Source organism: Cavia porcellus, unplaced genomic scaffold (genome assembly GCF_034190915.1).
Source record: "Cavia porcellus strain 051 isolate PalLab524CR breed Dunkin Hartley unplaced genomic scaffold, mCavPor4.1 scaffold_30, whole genome shotgun sequence".
NCBI lineage: Eukaryota > Metazoa > Chordata > Mammalia > Rodentia > Caviidae > Cavia > Cavia porcellus.
In genome coordinates this window covers 32886409-32903441 of record NW_026947513.1, presented here as the reverse complement: position 1 = coordinate 32903441, position 17033 = coordinate 32886409, and the positions used below count along the sequence as shown (strand labels likewise).

Below are 17033 nucleotides of genomic sequence, written 5' to 3'. Positions count from 1 at the left end.
ATTCTTTGTCCTTGGGACCAGCTTTGCTCTAGTCTCAAGGAGTTTGCCAACCTCTAGCTCAGCCACATGCAACAGCTCCATATTCAGTTGGAATTGGAAGAGCTGTGTTTGGAGGACTCTATAGAAGACTACCTTCTTTGTGGAAGGCTTATCTTTTTCTCTCTTCCTCTGATTTTACAATGAAGTTTATTTCTACAAAAGTTTTTTTTTGTCCTGAACTCTTTTTACTCTGAATGGACTTACTCATTCAGGTTAGAAATTCCCAGTCCAAGGATTTTAGGCCCCTGAATTTAGTAATTTAATCCCATACAATCCTTTAACTGGTAATGATAGTCAGTTATCAGTGTAGCTGGAAATCGTCAAAAAGTATCAGTGATCTGAGTTTCTTTTTATAGCTAGCTTATTACTATGGCTTTGTTTCATATATCTTGTAGTTATATATTTTGGTGGATGTTCAAGACCAAGTTAAAGTGAGATTTATATTAATTAAAATTAATCTCTTGCTATCTATCAAGGTCGGTTAAGTCTCCTCAGGAATGATCTTGGAACCAAATACAGCACCCCTCAGTTCTTTCTTCAGTATTAGCCATCTGGATGAGACACAGATCCTGTTTGACCAACTTGTTTTCCGTGAAGGATTGGAACACCTTTCTCTCCTGGTGACTCTTCTTAGGCATACCATACACCAAAGACCTCCTTTCTCTGTTCTAACAATCTCCTTGGTCAGAAGACTGTATAACTCACCAGAGCTGAAGGATATCACTGAAAATGTTTTCTCATTGACCTCAGAGGGCTGCGGTCAAAATATTGGCTGTCCTCCTAGCCCATCTATCTTTCTAAGTTTTGGTTTCCAAACCTCAATCTTTGAACATCCAGAGGAGAAGGTTAATGACATTGTATTGTAATGGGAGCAGTAAACTCAACTATTATAATTTTATCTGAATACCAAGCACCTTAAAATATAAGTTATAGCCAGAGAACCATTATTTTTTACCAACCATGCATGCTCTAGTAGTTGAATCCTGTCATGGTTTATGTCGGTGGCCCCCAGGCTTCATGTGTTTACATTATGCATCTGTGATTAGTTCATTGCCTAGTGCTTGGACTGGGGGTGTAAGTGCTACACCAGCCTAGGGGTGGAGCCAGGATGTGATGTAATGGCAGAAAGAAGGCGTGTCTTGCTCTCTTTCTGGTTTCCGCCTTGCTGTTTGCAGCCGCCATGAACTATGGCCCAGGCATGCCTACCTGCCTTGGAGCCAACTGACAATGGACTGAAACCTCCAAAAACTGTAAGAAATAAACCTTTCCTTTCCCAACTCAGTGCATCAGGTATTTTGTCTCAGCGACAAATAAAAAGTAACTAAGACAAATCCCCATACAATGTTAACAGACACTGGTTATATAATTTTGCAGAGGAAAAATTGAGATCAAAAGTCACACATAATATTCCAGCATGACAATCATGATGACATTGTTGTAGCACACTTAAATTTCCATTTTGATATAGAACAGCCTTTTTAGTCTCTATATAGTACATAAGAATCTCTCACCTAATTTGTTGCCTTTTAATGGGATGTCATTGAAGTGTGTGACATTTTTTGAACTGTTTAATATCTAAACGTTTTTAAGTATAGTGGCACATATACAGCATACATTTCAGATGAGTTTTTGTTAAAATATTATTATTGACTGGTGATCTCATTTTGACTTGACATGAACCTCTTGTCACAAAGAGCTGAAGCTCAAGAGAAAGGCAGATGTCTAAATCTGAAAGAAAAGGCTTATCATCATAAATAATCAGAAGTTTTACATTTTAAAAGTACATCTGAAAGCATAAATGCATTTACTATACCATGAGATTGTCAACAATCATCACAGTCATATGAAAACTTTTGGTTTTTATTTTTGTTTTATACCAGAGCATCTTCCAATCCTAAAACCTTATTGTCTTATTTTTAGAAAACTTTTTTTTTGTTTTTTGTCTTTTTCCTTTTCATCGGTGCTGGGGATCGAACTCACGACTACCTGCTTGCAAGGCAGGCACTTATGCCGCTGAGCTAAATCCCCAGCCCCTATTTTTAGAAAACTTGACCTTTTGATAATGACCAGTGTAAACATATCAGAATAATATATTTTGAACAGAATTTTTGGGGTAGCTCCCAAAAATTGGAGCCTCCCATTGATGAATAAAACCTGGATAATTGGTGCTAGGGGTTTAGCTCAGCAGTGTAAGTGCCTACCTGGCAAGTGCAAGGTTATGAGTTCGATTCCCAGTACCAAACAAACAAACGAGCAAAACAAAACAAAAAGATGGATAAGTATTCTAAGCAGCTAATTCCTTGTTCACCAATTGGAATCCTGTCCAATAATCTCTCCCTACCATGAGGTTTTTGTTTAATTACCTTAAAAATTTGTAATGCATTATAAAAACAGCTCATATGACTCAACATTATTTTTGATTGAGAGACTCTCAAGTCATAACATATAAACAGCAATATATATTGTATTTATGAAATCAATTTTAACATTTTGACTAGCTGGCAACTTTGGTGAAAACATATCAAATAAATGCTTCAAAAAATCCAAAAATGCAAAAAGAAGAAAAAATTGTTGAGCTCAAATAAAACAGCTGTTTATAGACTGGACACAGACAAACAAACAAATATGCATAAGAGAACTCTGTTTATAAAATCAGAGAGCAGTCAGCTAGGGATCCCTGGTACCGATAAAAAGGAAAAAGACAAAAAAAAAAATCAGAGGGCACTCAAAATATATTGGACTAGTCAGAATTACTTGTAGGTGAATTAGCAGAGATCTCTTTGAGAAGAACTTAGAGGAGTAAAACCTTTTATCTATTAATAATCTTTTTATTTTGTCTTAAAATAGGCAACTTTTTTTTATGTAGTGTTCAGCTCAGTTATTTCTATATACTTGGTCACATACTTAGACCTTTCTTCTTTTAGCAATATATTCTGTAAGACTTAATATAACTCAGGTTAATATTATCACTTGTATAGACTCCCATTTGTTGGTACCTTTGACTTATCTTTTGCCAGGGCTATGCTCTGCCTTCCTGCTCCTCGGTGGCTAGAACTACACCCAGCTTCTTGTCAGCTGCCAATGCTGCAGCCATTTAATGTAAGAGTGGGTGCATACCCAAGAAAGGGTAGATGCAGATGCAGGGTGCACAGCCTATGTTCTCCACTGCGGCTGACATAATACAAAACAGGCATTTAGGTTTTCCACTTCCCTTGTCTAGGCCAGACTCCAGGCTTGGCAGCATCGGTCTTTGGTTTTTGTCTCCTACAGCTGACTTGTGCAGATTGGCCCTGTTCTCTGCCCCACCCAGGGGTCTGTGACAAATGGTTGTTGTACCCCAAAAATGAGCCCCCAAAATGGTGTCCAAAAAATGGGGCAAGATGTATTTTTTAAAGAAAAAAGAGTACTTTTTATTTAACTTGGCACCAGTGACACAGTGTAGTTGGAGTTTGCAAGGCTGTGTAACTTGCTTAAAGTTTTGACAGACTTTTATAGAAAGTATAATTAAGAAGACCTTTGTTTCCCTTTGCTTGAGGACAGAGAAGTTTCATAGGAATTTACAATCTTTTGTCAGCTAATTTTAGCACTTAATTTTAGATAACATCTGTCCTTTGCAGAGGGGAACAGTGGTTAACATATCAATCTGGTCAGATTCCCAGGAATTTACAGTCCTTTGCAGAGGGGAGCAATGGTTAATAAATCAATTAAGTCACCAGGAAGATGGCACGTATACAGAACAATTTGACAGCTACAGCTACAGAACAGTATGAACACTACAGCTATTTTATAACAATGTGGTTGGTGCCCCAGGGTGTCTGGTTGTTAAAAATAGTTGTGTTCATGAAAGGAATTAACAGGTAATTTGGTCATATAACTTGAGCATTGGCAAACATAATACAGGGTGACAAAGCTCTTTTTGCTAGTGTACAGCATAGTGAGAGGAATGGAAAGCAGCAGTCTCTTACTTTAAAGTAACCCTTACAAGTCTGTAGAAGTCTAAACAGATTTGTGGTGGTTTGCTTAGAAAAGGGGGAGATGTTCCAGATGTATAAAGTAGCCAGTGTTTCCCTCTGCCTCTACCCACCCTCAGAGCCAAGCACTTCTGTAGGAGACATCTACTTGACCTGCTCTTGGCAGGTTCACACTGGCAGTATTGGTAGGCCCAGCAGAAGGTCAGTGATTCTTAGAAATGATGGCGACATCAATGCCAGTGTCCAAAATGCCTTTGGAATTTTTCCCATCTATCTTTGTAGCATAAGTTCAGGCCTTTCCTGTTTGACAGATTTAACTCAGCATGCTCCGGAAGACCCCAAACCTGCATCACCTTGAAGTTTATAGAGTCCTTCCCACCTTTACAGATGGAGTTAGCACTAACAGAGCAATTCTATTTTTTGGTAACACTTGAATAATTTATTAGTGGCATTGGCCATAACTTTTAATTCTCCAGTGTAATCTGAATCTATAACTCTCAAGATAACATGGAGTCCTTTTCAACTAGCACTGCTGTGTCCCAAAAGAATTCTACAGTCCCAGAGGGCAGGGGATGGCAGTCTTCTGTAGGGATCTCCTGAGTTCCCATCTCTGGAGCCAAACGAGAGGGGGGCAGAGGTCCAGTCCTGCATTGCCTGGTGTTGCCCTGTAGAGACTGCACATCGAGCGCTTTCCTACATTGGCAGAAAGGACTGGGAACTCACCAAGGAAGGTGTCCCCACTGTTTGTGCCACCTAAACTGGCCTTGTGAGGTATTTCGACAAAGGATTGCCATGACTGTCGGTTTTAGACTGGCACTCATTAGCCAGCCCCGTGGCATCTCTAACGACAATGAGGGCAAATGCCAGGGGGGTTTTGAGCCTCTATTGTCTTGCTTTTTGGTTATTACCCTAGCAAGAATGTTGATCTCTTGCAAAGTCCTTTTCCCCCACATGCAACATCATGTACCTTTTGATTTATTACTGTTTCCTTTAAAAACCCATTGTATTGCAGCCACTAAGGTGATACCCTGTACATAGGCTGGGCCAATTTCTGCACAAATCTTGATCATGTCTTGTATGGAGGCTTTTTTTCTATGAGATCTTGACACCTTATTGCAATATTTATTAGTATTTTTAAATGTCAGTTGCTTTGCAAGAATTTGTCCTGCAGTTGAATCATTTACTGTTCTCCCCACAGCTTGTAACAGCTGGGTTACAGACATTTGTAAAACGTTCTTTAGGACCTTGCCTAGTACTAAAAGGATCAAGAAATTTCTCACCTGTGGTGGGCAGCTCCTTCCATGCTCAGATTCTGGCGATACTGATTTGTTGGTGACACTGGATGGTAAAAGTTACTTGTTTAACTACCCCCTCAAATTGTCCCATCCTTGCTAACATTTCTAAAGTAACCAGGCATTATGTGGCCTGTTTTTAGCTGCCTGCTCAGCATACAGCTCTGTCCAATTCATCTTCCACATTAAACAGTCACCTGGTGCTAGGCAGGCTGCCTATCGCCTAGAGCCAAAACATCTTTAGCATCCATGTCAAGAAGCCCCATGGTAAATGGAGCTGTAGGGCGTACATAAATACTGCTGGCTTTAGTTCTTTGAGTGTTTTAAAGGGGATAACCCGATATTCTCAAACAAACTGTCCTGAGTTCTGGGGGTAAGGTCTTTTAAGAACCAAATCTTTAACACTCCTTTTAGTCTCTTGTAATGCCTGTTGAATTGGGGAGAGAAGGGGAGCTGTGGGTCGCCAGTGGAGACCTACGTTTACTTTTGATTTCACTGCTGCTGCTTCTACTAATTTAAGCACAGCCATTTGCAGCACAATGGACCCTTCTTCCTCATCTTCTTCTTTAAATGCTGAGCCAGAAGTTTCATGTGCCTCCTGATTGTAGCCAGGGAGCCACAAATCAGGTTTGCACTGAGCTTCATATGGAGGTGCAGAGGTGATTTTAGTGTCTTATACCCCTGAGCTGCATGGTGTAAATACTCCTTTGTGGACCTACTGCAGCAGCCATTTTTCATTATCTAGGTGTTGATCCAAACACTTTCTCCCACGAGTTCCTAAGAAAAAGTAAGGAGGGGAATCTTATCTGGCTCCTTGTCAGTATACCTTGATCTTAACTGTTTTCCCAGTTTTTCTCAAGTATATAAATCTGGGAACCATAACCAAGTCTCTTGAACAAACAAATTATTTAGCAAGCTGTGTAGTCTTAATAGACATCTCTCTAACCTTAAGCAAAGCTTTAAGCATTTTAATATACTAAGAACTATCCTTAGATCCTGAATTCCCATAGTTTTATACTCAGTGCACTACATACCTTAATCAGTTCCAGAGTGTCTGTCTCTTCGTTTCAGTTTGCTGAGTTACTCCAAGCTCAGGCCCCACATTGGGCACCACCTACCGAGACCTGTTCAGGAAGCAGGATCCTGAGAGGGTGCAACAGGCAATTGAGAAGAAACAAGACACATAAGAGGAAAGCTGGGACTTGGTGGGACCTGAACTCTCTGATATAGAGGCTGTGACAACATCCCAGTCCCAGCATCTTATTTATATAAATGTTTTGAAAAGGGGAAAAGCATGCAATAGGGCTGAGAGTGCAAGGTCTAGGTATTTTGCTGAGAATACTGAAAGCCAAAACACTGTCAGAGCTATGTGTGCTATAGTTAACAAGGCAGAACACCAAGGCTGGACACCTGTTGATGTGCAACTGTGTTACAGGTCAGCTTGTTTACCCAGTCTGCCTTTGGCATTCTGTGTCCTTGGGACCAATTTTGCTCTAGTCTTGAGGAGTTTGCCAACCTATGACTCAGCTGTGGCTCAACCACTTCCCACAAATTTCCCCCACAATCTTATGTAATTTTAAGACCTTTTGAGATTCTTTGCTAACTGAATTGTTCTGCTGTAGAAAAAACTACAGAACAACAGAACATAGGCCTTAGAAGCGGTTAGACTTTCTTATCCCATGTCTTTCTTCTTTTTCTCTGTTCCCCTAAAGAAGAAATGATTGAATAAAATGTTCAAATTTTAGGATGCATTAACCTGGCACAGTGCACATGCCTGTGATCTCAGCACTTAGGAGACTAAGGTAGTTTTGGTGCAAATTTTAGGCTAGTTTGGGATACACAGTGAGTTCAAGACCAGACTGAACTGGGTAGTAAAACCTGTCCTAAAAACCTTAAGACTCTAACTGGATCAAATTCACTAGTGGTCACTATGTATTAAAATGCCGCTCACTTGTGGGTAGAGTAGTTAGAGTTCTTTTCGTGTTCTCGTTCTTCTCCATGCTGTGGAACTGAAAGGCATGGGAACCATTCCTAGTATGTGTGCTGTCTTTCACCTGTCTCTGTCTCATCCATGTTGCAGAAAAACAAGAGGACATACAGCCTGCTTCTCCCAGTGCTGCCCTGCACAAGTCCAGCTGCTCCTCTTCTCTTTCCTTGTTCCATTGTGGAAAGCTCCTGCTCTATTCTCATTTTCAGACACACAGGCCTCTCCACCCTTTCCCAGCAGCATCTGGGCCAGCCCAGTACCAGGAAGTGAAAGCAAGCATTTTGCTTCTGGCTGTTGCCTGTTCCTTTTGGTTCTCAGTGTTTCTCACTCCTGTGTCCTGGTTTGTTGGACTGAAGTTTCTCGGTCCTCATCAGATTAGGAAGAAAAGACTCATCCGCGCGTCTAGTTCTGCTCACCCAGTTCTACTCACTGAGTTTTCAGCCCAGATCCAGTGGGCAAATGAAGGGTCCCTTGATTCTGCAGGGCTACTGTCCTTAGTACATACAAAAGTTACAGTTTCTGTTCAACATGTCTCACTGCCTCATCATGACACAGTTGGAAAATCATGAGTCTAACCAGCATCAGCCAGCATCAGCCAGGGACATCTGTGTTCTGATGCAAAGTGCTGGATAGGGAAGTGCAGTGTGGGACCTGGAGTTCCTAGATCCTCCACTTAACACAATTCCATCCTCCTTTGACATACGGGTACTGCCATGGTTTAGGCTCTTTATTTGCATGTCAGAGATCTTTGTATAGTGAGAGATCAGTGAGCTAGAAAAAAACCTCACTATTGTGCATTCTCAATGGGAAGTTAAGGATACCATAGAAACAGTCAGCTATAGGGGAGGCCTTGCCAAGCTCTGTAGTCCAGGATTTGGCCCTAGAATTGTCTACAGATCACTAGATGCCAGAGGGGACTGGGAGACTTCATTGAAAGGTAGGACTTCAACTGAGCACTGTGACTGAACACGTTGAGGAGCCCTGGGAGAAGGCAGGCACAGTCGTCAGCTCTAGGGCTGTCCAGACACTGGTGTGAAGGATGTTTCTGTTTTCATTCTGTAAATGTAGCACATTTACACTGGGATCAAGGGAGTCTGAGGAATGAGTGGTGTGGGCAACATAAATTTCTAAGCAGTGGAAACCATGGTCAATGAGCATGGCATTCAAATACTGAGTGTCTCTACTGTTCTGGGACACAAGAGGAAAGGTGCCAGCCCTCAAGAGGAGGGAACGGCAAGTGTCCAGTGCAGCCTGAGTGGGCTTCTAGCAAGAGTTTCAGTCCCAGCAGGGGACAAGGCCCAGGCCGTGAAAATTGGGTAATTTTTATGATTGATAATTGCGAAAATAAATACAAAGTTCTTCGGAAACTGAGGCATACAGAAGAGGAATTATAAATTGTTTCTTATATCAAATGACATGATTATATAACCAAACTGCTTTTGCACTACTTGCATGATTTATTATGGAGTAAGTCAGTAGTTTGACACAGGAGTGTTTGTTTCTGCAGGCCATGTCAGGGCATCTGGTGAGGTTCTGCATCTCACATCAACCAATAGATGGTCCAGGGGAGAGCAGAAGACGCAGGACTTCACACACAGCTGTGCCTGCTGTCAGTAACATGCCACAGAGTTCTGTCCTGAAGACCAGGACTTGAGTTCATTTGTATTTGATGAGATTTCCATCAAAAAAGAAATATTCATTATGATTATGTTGTAACTAAGGATTATATATGCTTACTCTCAAGCATTTTGTTTTGTTTTTGAGACAGAGTCTCACTATGTAGTTCAGGCTGGCCCTGAGCTCACTTTGTAGTCCATTCTGCCCTTGAGCTCATGGTAATACTCCTGCTTCAGCCTTCTGAGTGCTGCTGGAATTGATATAGGGGAATGAAACTCCTGACCTGCTATGTCCGGCACGAGCTCTAAAATCGAAGAATGAATTTTAGGAACAACGGAGGTTAAGAGCAGAATATATTTATTGAGAGAAAGAAAGCTTCTGTCTGAAGAGGGACAGAAGGGATCCTGAGCAGGACTCGGTCTTTTCCAGGGACTTTTTATAGAGTAAAACCGTGGGTTCAAGGTGGGGGAAGACTTGGAACTCACAAGGCAGATGGGCGTAAAGTGGGACATAACTATAGTTAGCCAGTAAGATCAATAGTACAGGTACAATAGATTACATTAGGGACAAATGGGGAAGTGAGCCTTGTAGAAAGCAGGCATTCTTACAAAGCAGTGACTCTTCCTTAGGGGGATGGGAACTATTTAGGGTATCAATCCTCAGGATATGGGTGCATTTGTATCTTTTGTCTTGAGGCCTGGCCCACAGCAGGAGGCATCAGTCTCCCCTGCAGTTGCCAGGTATCTGCACTGGCTCCATTGAAACCTAGTCCTGTCTCACTGCCTGTAATATTTTTAACTAACTCAGCTGCCTGCAACAGAATTACGTACCACCACACCCAACTCCAGCATATTTCTGATAGTCACTTGTGTTTGAACTAGGTGTCGGTAAGGACCACGTATGTCTTTCACTACACGCCCACGGCTGATGATCAGCACTTTCTGAACAGCTTTCTGTTTCATGTATTTTAAGCCTATTTCTCCTCCACCACTGCCATGTGTTTCTGGTGCTGGGGCCTGTGGAATGTGTTCATATCACACACAGGGCCTTGGCCCCGCACCAGATGAGCTGGTGCTCAAGGTTAGCAGAAGCAAAGTTAGGAGAATTCCTAGGAGCCATTTCCACATCAGGAGGTCTAGAGAAAACCTAACTGCACCTGGGTTGGCTGCAAATTGGAACAATGTAGGCTACTCAATCCAAATTCATTATATTCCCAATTCATCTTCTGCTTAGTTAAATATCAAAAATGCCTACCGCCAAATTGTCACCACTCAAGTGATGGCAAGTCAGAGAGGAAAGCCAGTGATCTTCATTAGTTGACACTAAAATCTCTTTATTTTACAAATTTTATAAAAACCTATGGCTACGGGAAGACATTGTTAGGGCTGAGGGAAGGGACCTGGATGGGGTTGGGTATCAGTGATAGCTGATTTGCGTCAGCTTCTTCAGGCTACAGCTTGTGAGCTACCCAAGCAGATCCATCTATGATCCAGCGCAATACCCCAAAAGCTAGCCATCGTTTACAGTGCTCACAACTGTCATATTCAATGCCACATTCAATCCTCAGAGCAGCCCATCAATTGCTAAAAAGGAACTCTGCCACTGAGCCGCATTCCCAACCCGTTCTGCTTTATCTTGATACAGGGTCTTGCTAAGTTTCCCAGGCTGACCTCAAACTTGCAATCACCCTGCCTGAGCCTTCTACGTGGCTGTGATTAGAGCCATGTCCCACCACACCCAGCAAAACAGAAGGCTTCTGATGTCATGATTCCTGTTTCCACTCTACTACACCCAAAAAGGAATCCTGTGATAAATCTTTGCATCACACACATTAATTGCTCAACAAATATTTATGGGCCAACCAAAAGGAAAGAAGGTGAGCAGGAACCAAGAATCTTTTAAGCAACTAAGGAATAACAGGCCTTCCATGGGCAGAGGAAGGGGCCAGGTCCCACATGTCCAGCCAGGACAGACATGTTCCCCACATCTCTTCAATATGTGTACCTCTTCTTATTCTAGGATCTCAACTGTGGTAAACAAGGACAGAACCTAGGCGCCATGTGGTGACTCCATATAGGGCCTGGGTTCCTCGTATAACTGTGAAATGCCTTCTACTTTCCTGGGTTAAAGTGGGGAGTGAATTGGGTTTTCCTCTGGGAACTCAGGGTGCAGTGAGGAGGAGAAGATGGATGAGCCTTAATTAGGATTAATTGTGTCTTTGGTAAGTGAAGACAAAGTGTCTTGGTCTGTTTCTGATTGATGTACTCGCCTGCCAGTGAAGGCCCTTCTTGTTAGAAAAATCTACCATTTTCCAACAGACTCTACCTGTGCTCTGTGGACTGCTGACATGTGTTGCCTGATGCTTGAAAGTGCAGAGGAGGCAGGCAGGGAAGTCTGGGTTTTAATTTAAAGATCCACTGGCCTGGTGTGTGTTCCAGATGTCCTGAGGTTGGCATTAATTTCAGGCTTTTCTGCTCTGTCAGGCCTCAGCCAGAATGAGGCTTTTAATGTCAAACTCCAGCACCTGAAAGCAGACAAGGAGACAGAGAGTTGGAAATCTCATGGGCTTCTGGGATTTCTGACAGCGCAGCTCCCATCTGGCAGCTGGAGGGCAGAGAAGGGCTTGTTTAAAGCAGGTAAAATGAGGAGAGGTCTCAGTCCAGCATCCAGGCCAACTGGGAATCATTTCCACCTAGGCTCAAGCCTTCAGCAGCTTTTCACAGCCCTGGATCAGAGCCACACCCCCGTACCCCTCCAGACTGCCCGGGTCCTGGCTTCTTCCGTCCCTCTCCTTCACTGCCTGTGCTTGACCGCACCAGGGGTGCTCCTGGTGCTCCCAGGCTGTTCCTTCTGTCCAGCCTCGCACGCCATTTCCTTGGTTTCTTCCAACCTCTAAGTCTCAGGTTAGCGTCTCTCTCCACCCTCCTTCCCACTCCTGCCATCGTCTCCTGCCACCGTCCCACTGTTTCTTCCCCTGCTCCCCGGCCTCTGGCTTTTGTCTAGGTGTTTCCTTGCACATCATCTGATGTCTAACACATTGGCCTGCCAGCCCTGTGAAGATGGAGGATTTTTGTTAGCTCCCAGGGTATCTCCAGTGTCTAACCCATCACTGGTGCCCCACTAACACTGGAAAGAAAATTGTTTCCTTCCAGAAAAATGTCTGGTTGGGCTGTAAAAGATTTCATTTCATTGCTGGAGTGACGTTAGAATTCACAGCCTCTTTCCTTGCTTTCCTACCCAGGTTTGTCTTCTGTCCAGCAGGATGCGAAGACCAAATGAAGAGGGGGCCCTGCTCTTGGGTACCAGGGCACTGAGGGTGCAGATGTTTTTGCAGCTGGTAAAACAACCTGTTTCCCAAGGGTAAGGTGCACCTTCCCTGTCACATCAGACAGGAGCTGAGTCTCCCTTAAGGCAGGTACCCTGCATGCTGGCAGGCTCAGCTTCAGACGGACAGATGGATGGGAGCCAGACGCCTCCCTGTGTGTATGTGCGTGTGTGTGCGTGCGCGTACGTGCATGTGCACGCGCCAGGAGCAAGCTCAGGAGCCCTCATGGGGCAAGCTGCACGCCCTCCATCCAAGGAGCCAAGCCAGCACTGGAAACTCACTCTGGATAAAATCCCAACAACAGGCAGCCAGGAGCTGGAAAAAACAGCTCCTTCCTCAGTTTTTCTTTCTTTTTTCTTTTCCTCCTTCCCTTGGATGGTCTTCTCCTGAGCACTCCCACCCACAGTTTCCGGGAGCCTAGCACACATGTGTTGGGGTCTCCAGGGCCTCAGCACCGGAGAAGAGCTCTGCTCAGGGAGAACAGGGAGGGACAGCGGGGTGAAGGTGGCTGCAAAGGGAGCAGGCAGCAGGCCAGCACAGCCATCTTCCTTGTGAAGGAACAGTGACCCAGGAGGAAGGAAAAGCTGTGCCTTGAAAGACCCAATCAGCAGATGTAACCTGAGCCCTCAGCTGCAGTCTGGGCACTGGCCAGCCTCTGTGCCTGAAGGTGTCTGCTCTCTCCTCTGTCTCTGAAAATCTACTGTTTTCCAACAGACTTTGTCTGTGCTCTGTGGACCGCTGACACGTGTTGCCTGATGCGGACGTGTGTTGCCACCTCCTCACGGGATTAGGCCCGGCTTCCTGGTGACACAAGGACACAGGCCGGCTGGGGAAGGGCCGCTCCTGGATCTCCTCTTGAGAGCGCTCTCAGAGGCAGTTAATGGGATCAGAACTCTCAGCTTAGCTTCCCTCTCCACCCTCCGCGCCCCCACTCCCTGTTCTTATCCCAATCATGCTACTCAGTTTGCTGAGTGACTTTGGGGCAAGAAACTTGGGTTCCTCTTTTTTACAGAAGAATTTTAAAATCAAAATTGAAATTTGTTTTATGTGGTGAAGTTTTGGTTTTTGGTTTTTGAGACAACTCAGGCTGGCTTCAAACTCCAGGCAATGCTTTTATCTCAGTGTTGGCCTGCTGAGTGCTGGGATCACAAGTGCCCAGCATAGTGTAGTAAAATGTTTATGACATAAAATTTATTATTTTAATCGTTGTTTGTGTACACTTCAGATTTGGAAATCCCTTTTGGTGTCTTTACAAGGTGTGATTAAAAAGTATACTGAATGGTGCTGTCCAGTGCCATCCAGTGGAAAGATGGGCTTGTAAAGTCATTACTCTGGTTCCTCCTGTACCTCATCCGCTGGATCTGGCACCATATGACTTGCTGCTCAGCCCCAAGTTCAAAATGACCATGAAAGGAAAATGATTGAATGCATTTAGAATCAGGGCAGCCACAACACAGCAACTAAGGACCCTCAAGAAAGAGGACTTCCAGAGCCACTTCAGAAAGTGAAGAGAGACCAGAGAAGTGAGTTTGAGAACAGGAGGATTACGAGAAGGGTTAAAAGCAGTGTGTCTTTCACTGCAATACATTTTTAAAATGTAAATATTCTCTGTAGTTTTCAGGCATGCCCCTAGAGCATGGTGGCTGGCTCTCTGTGTGTATTGAATGTTTTTGCCTTGAACTGAGGTAACTAACTGTCTGTCCTGTGAGACACACCTGGTGCCACAGTCCCTGTGACAGCCACGGGTGACCAGGATGCCAAGTATGAGGTCAGACTGGTTAAAGGTGTAGGCACCAGGTAACACCCAGAGACAGCACACTTGTGGGCTTTGATGAAATTCAAGCTGTGGCATGCCCACGACCATGACCGCCCCGCTCGGGCGCCCTGCCCGGCCGCGGCTCCTGCCCTCCCTTTTCCAAGAAATGCGTCTTCCACCCTCTCCACCTGTTCCACAAAGGCTGTGAAAGGGAACACGTGGAGACGGAAAGAGCTGATCACTGTTTACTAAGACACAGTAAGAATGGAACAGGAAATGCTGCGGTACGATTGAATAGCAGGGTGGCTGCACAGTATGGCTGTGACCGTACCGCTCACACGGCTAGAGACAGGGCTTTGAAAGGTTTTACCACCAAGAAATGGCAAGTGTTTGAAAGAAATATATTTAGCATGATTTAAACATTGTACTTGTACCCAAACTCGGCATGGCACCTCACTAGGACACACATGTTTTAGTGTAGTCATCAAAAATATTAAAGACAGAAAAAGTTAAAATAACACTAGACTGAAAAAAGAAGAGTAAAAATACATGAGTTGATAAATTAGATAATAAATTGGATGAGAGAGAGAGTTCTGAAAACTTCATTTCCAATCACTCACAGAACGCTTGACATACACGTGTTTAAGCCTCTCTGGGGAGAAAGCAGAGCGAGCAGGCACCCTTTGGAGAGCCCAGGGAACACTGAGCCCCACCCCCGTCCTTGTTTATAATTTTATTCTGTTGCCCAGGCTGCCTGTGTTCTTCCTACATCAGCTTCCGAAGTCGCTGGGATTCTAGGTGTGTGCCACCACGTCCTGCTGAAAGAACAGGATGCGGCAAACGGCTAGGCCAAGATGCTCCAGTGAAAGGTCCAGGGGATGGAGGAGGGAGAAGGCAGGCTCAGATGCAGTTATTTAGGGGTGCTTCTCAGGGGAGGTGGCCTTTCAGATGGAGTCTTGGTTACTTTTCCCTTGTTGCTGGGACAAAATACCCAACACCCAAAATTAAGGAAAGAAGATTTATTTAGCTCACAATTTGTGGAGGTTCCAGTCCATAATCAACTGGTTTCAAGGCAGGGTGACGTGGCACAGGGGCAACATTTCAAGGCAGCAACCAGAGCAAAGTGGGGGGCACGCCTCGTCTCCTCCCTTATATTGGACACAGCCTCCCCTCTCCCCCGCACCAGGGCCGCTGTCACACTCACAAAATCTCTGCCCTCCTCTTGCAGGGGATGAGGATATGTGCAAAGAGTCCACCTAGAAAGGAAAGAGGAGCAACTGAGAAATGAAAAGCAGGAAACCTGTATGATCAGACCGGCATTCAGAAGACCAGCCTGGCGATGACATGTGGAATGGATCAAGGCAGAGTGACGAGAACTGGGGGATGACTTGGGGGCCCAGCTGAAGCGGGTCAGGGCAGAATTTATGAGGGAAAATTTTGGTCACGGGACTGGGCCGGGAGGCTGGGAGCAGCAGTGCATCGATGAGGACTCCATTCCTGTGCTTTACTTGGAGAGAAAATGAAGTGTGGCCTCTTCGCCTCTCCCGAGCAAACCACAGCCAACCCTCCCTGCCCCACCAGCTAAAGAGAATTTTGCTTTATTTTCTCCGCTTCCCTTTCCCCTGCCCTCTAAAGAAGATTCTGGCTTTGCTGGTTCCATGGTTTTGTTATGATATAGAAATCGAGAGAGAGAGAAGCCAGCCTGGACAGTTAGGAGGAAAGGGGAAAAAATTCCTGGTTGCTCAGGACTAACTTTTGTGTATAAAAGAGTAAAGGGAGAAGCCTAAGTCAGCCTAAATCTTAAGGATCAAAGACAGGATGACGAAAAAAGGAAAAAAAATATTAATAGAGAAGAGCTGGTAACCAAAAGGATGCAAGATTCAAAATGTGTTGCTCAAAGTATGGGTTAAATCTATTTTATTGCTAATTAATGGTTGAAATTTTGACGTGGCTGCTCAACTGTTTTATCTTTTTTTTTTATCTTTTCAAAACATTGAATCATTTTGTAGCCCAAGATGGCCTTGAGCACACAGTGATCCTCCTGCCTCAGCCTCCCGAGTGCTGGGGTTACAGGAATGCACCACCACACTCAGCTTGTTCTATTTTTAAAGAAACTTGACTTTTAAGGGTTTTGCTGTGTTGCCCAGACTGACTCTGAACTCCTGGGCTCCTGTGATCTTTCCGCCTCAGCCTCCCAGGTAGCTGAGATTACACAGGTGTGTGCCATCTTATCCAGCTTGTTTTTAAGTGTTTTGATTTAATGTCACAACATGCCAAACTGGACAGTATTGTATCCTGCCTTATAGACTAGCATGATGGTTAATGGCAAGAATTCTACAACCAACCTCCTGGATCCAGATCCTGTAACTCAGTTGTGTTGTCTGAAAAATGAGTTCACAAGATTCCACTGCAAAGCGATGTTGTGAGGATAAACTCAGTTAATATTTGTAAATCTCGTCTAAAAACTCAAATACAAAGCCTAGCATGGAACTTGCACTCTATTAACATTAGTTATTACTGGTACAGGAGAATTTGCGGCCGTGAGTTTTTTCCGCCATAGTTCAACCAAGATGGCAAAACCAATTGTTGGAGAACATCCAAGCAGAAGATTTGGGAAGGAATGCACATTCTAAGCAGCTGTCACAGGACGGTCCCCGTGATTCTGACTCCTGGGCACTTGCTCGCCCGTGTGACCTACTCCCCTTACATGTGGGCTGGATGTGGCAAGCTGTCTGTAACTGTAAGAATATGGCAGTGGTGACAGGATGCCTCTCCCACAGTTAGCTTACAGCACACTGTGACCTCACTCTTCTTAGATACCCTGGCACTGGCTTTGATGAGGTGAGCTGCCATGCTGGGGAGCCCTGTGGCCAGGAACGGAGGGCAGCCGATGGCCAACAGCCCACAAGAAATGAGGAGCAGAATCCTTCCAGTGACCTCTCAGGGAATTATAAGGGATCCAGCCTCTGCTGAAACTATTGCAGCCCCAAGAGAAACCAGGAAACAGAGATCCCAGCTAAGCCACACCCAGATTACTGATCTAAAA

The 17033-nt window shown here is 44.4% G+C and overlaps 1 long non-coding RNA gene across 3 annotated transcripts in view; it reads right to left on the bottom strand.

Annotated features, from left to right (window-relative positions):
* Positions 1-17033, bottom strand: part of LOC111757304 (uncharacterized) — a 69278-nt gene that overhangs the window by 40071 nt on the left and 12174 nt on the right. The window contains exons 2-4 of one of the 3 annotated variants that reach the window (XR_010044626.1): positions 15192-15243; positions 11232-11430; positions 6337-6445 (exon numbers count right to left, since the gene is read on the bottom strand). This is a non-coding gene — a long non-coding RNA (uncharacterized LOC111757304). The remainder of the gene's footprint in view (positions 1-6336; positions 6446-11231; positions 11431-15191; positions 15244-17033) is intronic. The other 2 variants (XR_010044628.1, XR_010044627.1) reach the window with 2 other exon arrangements.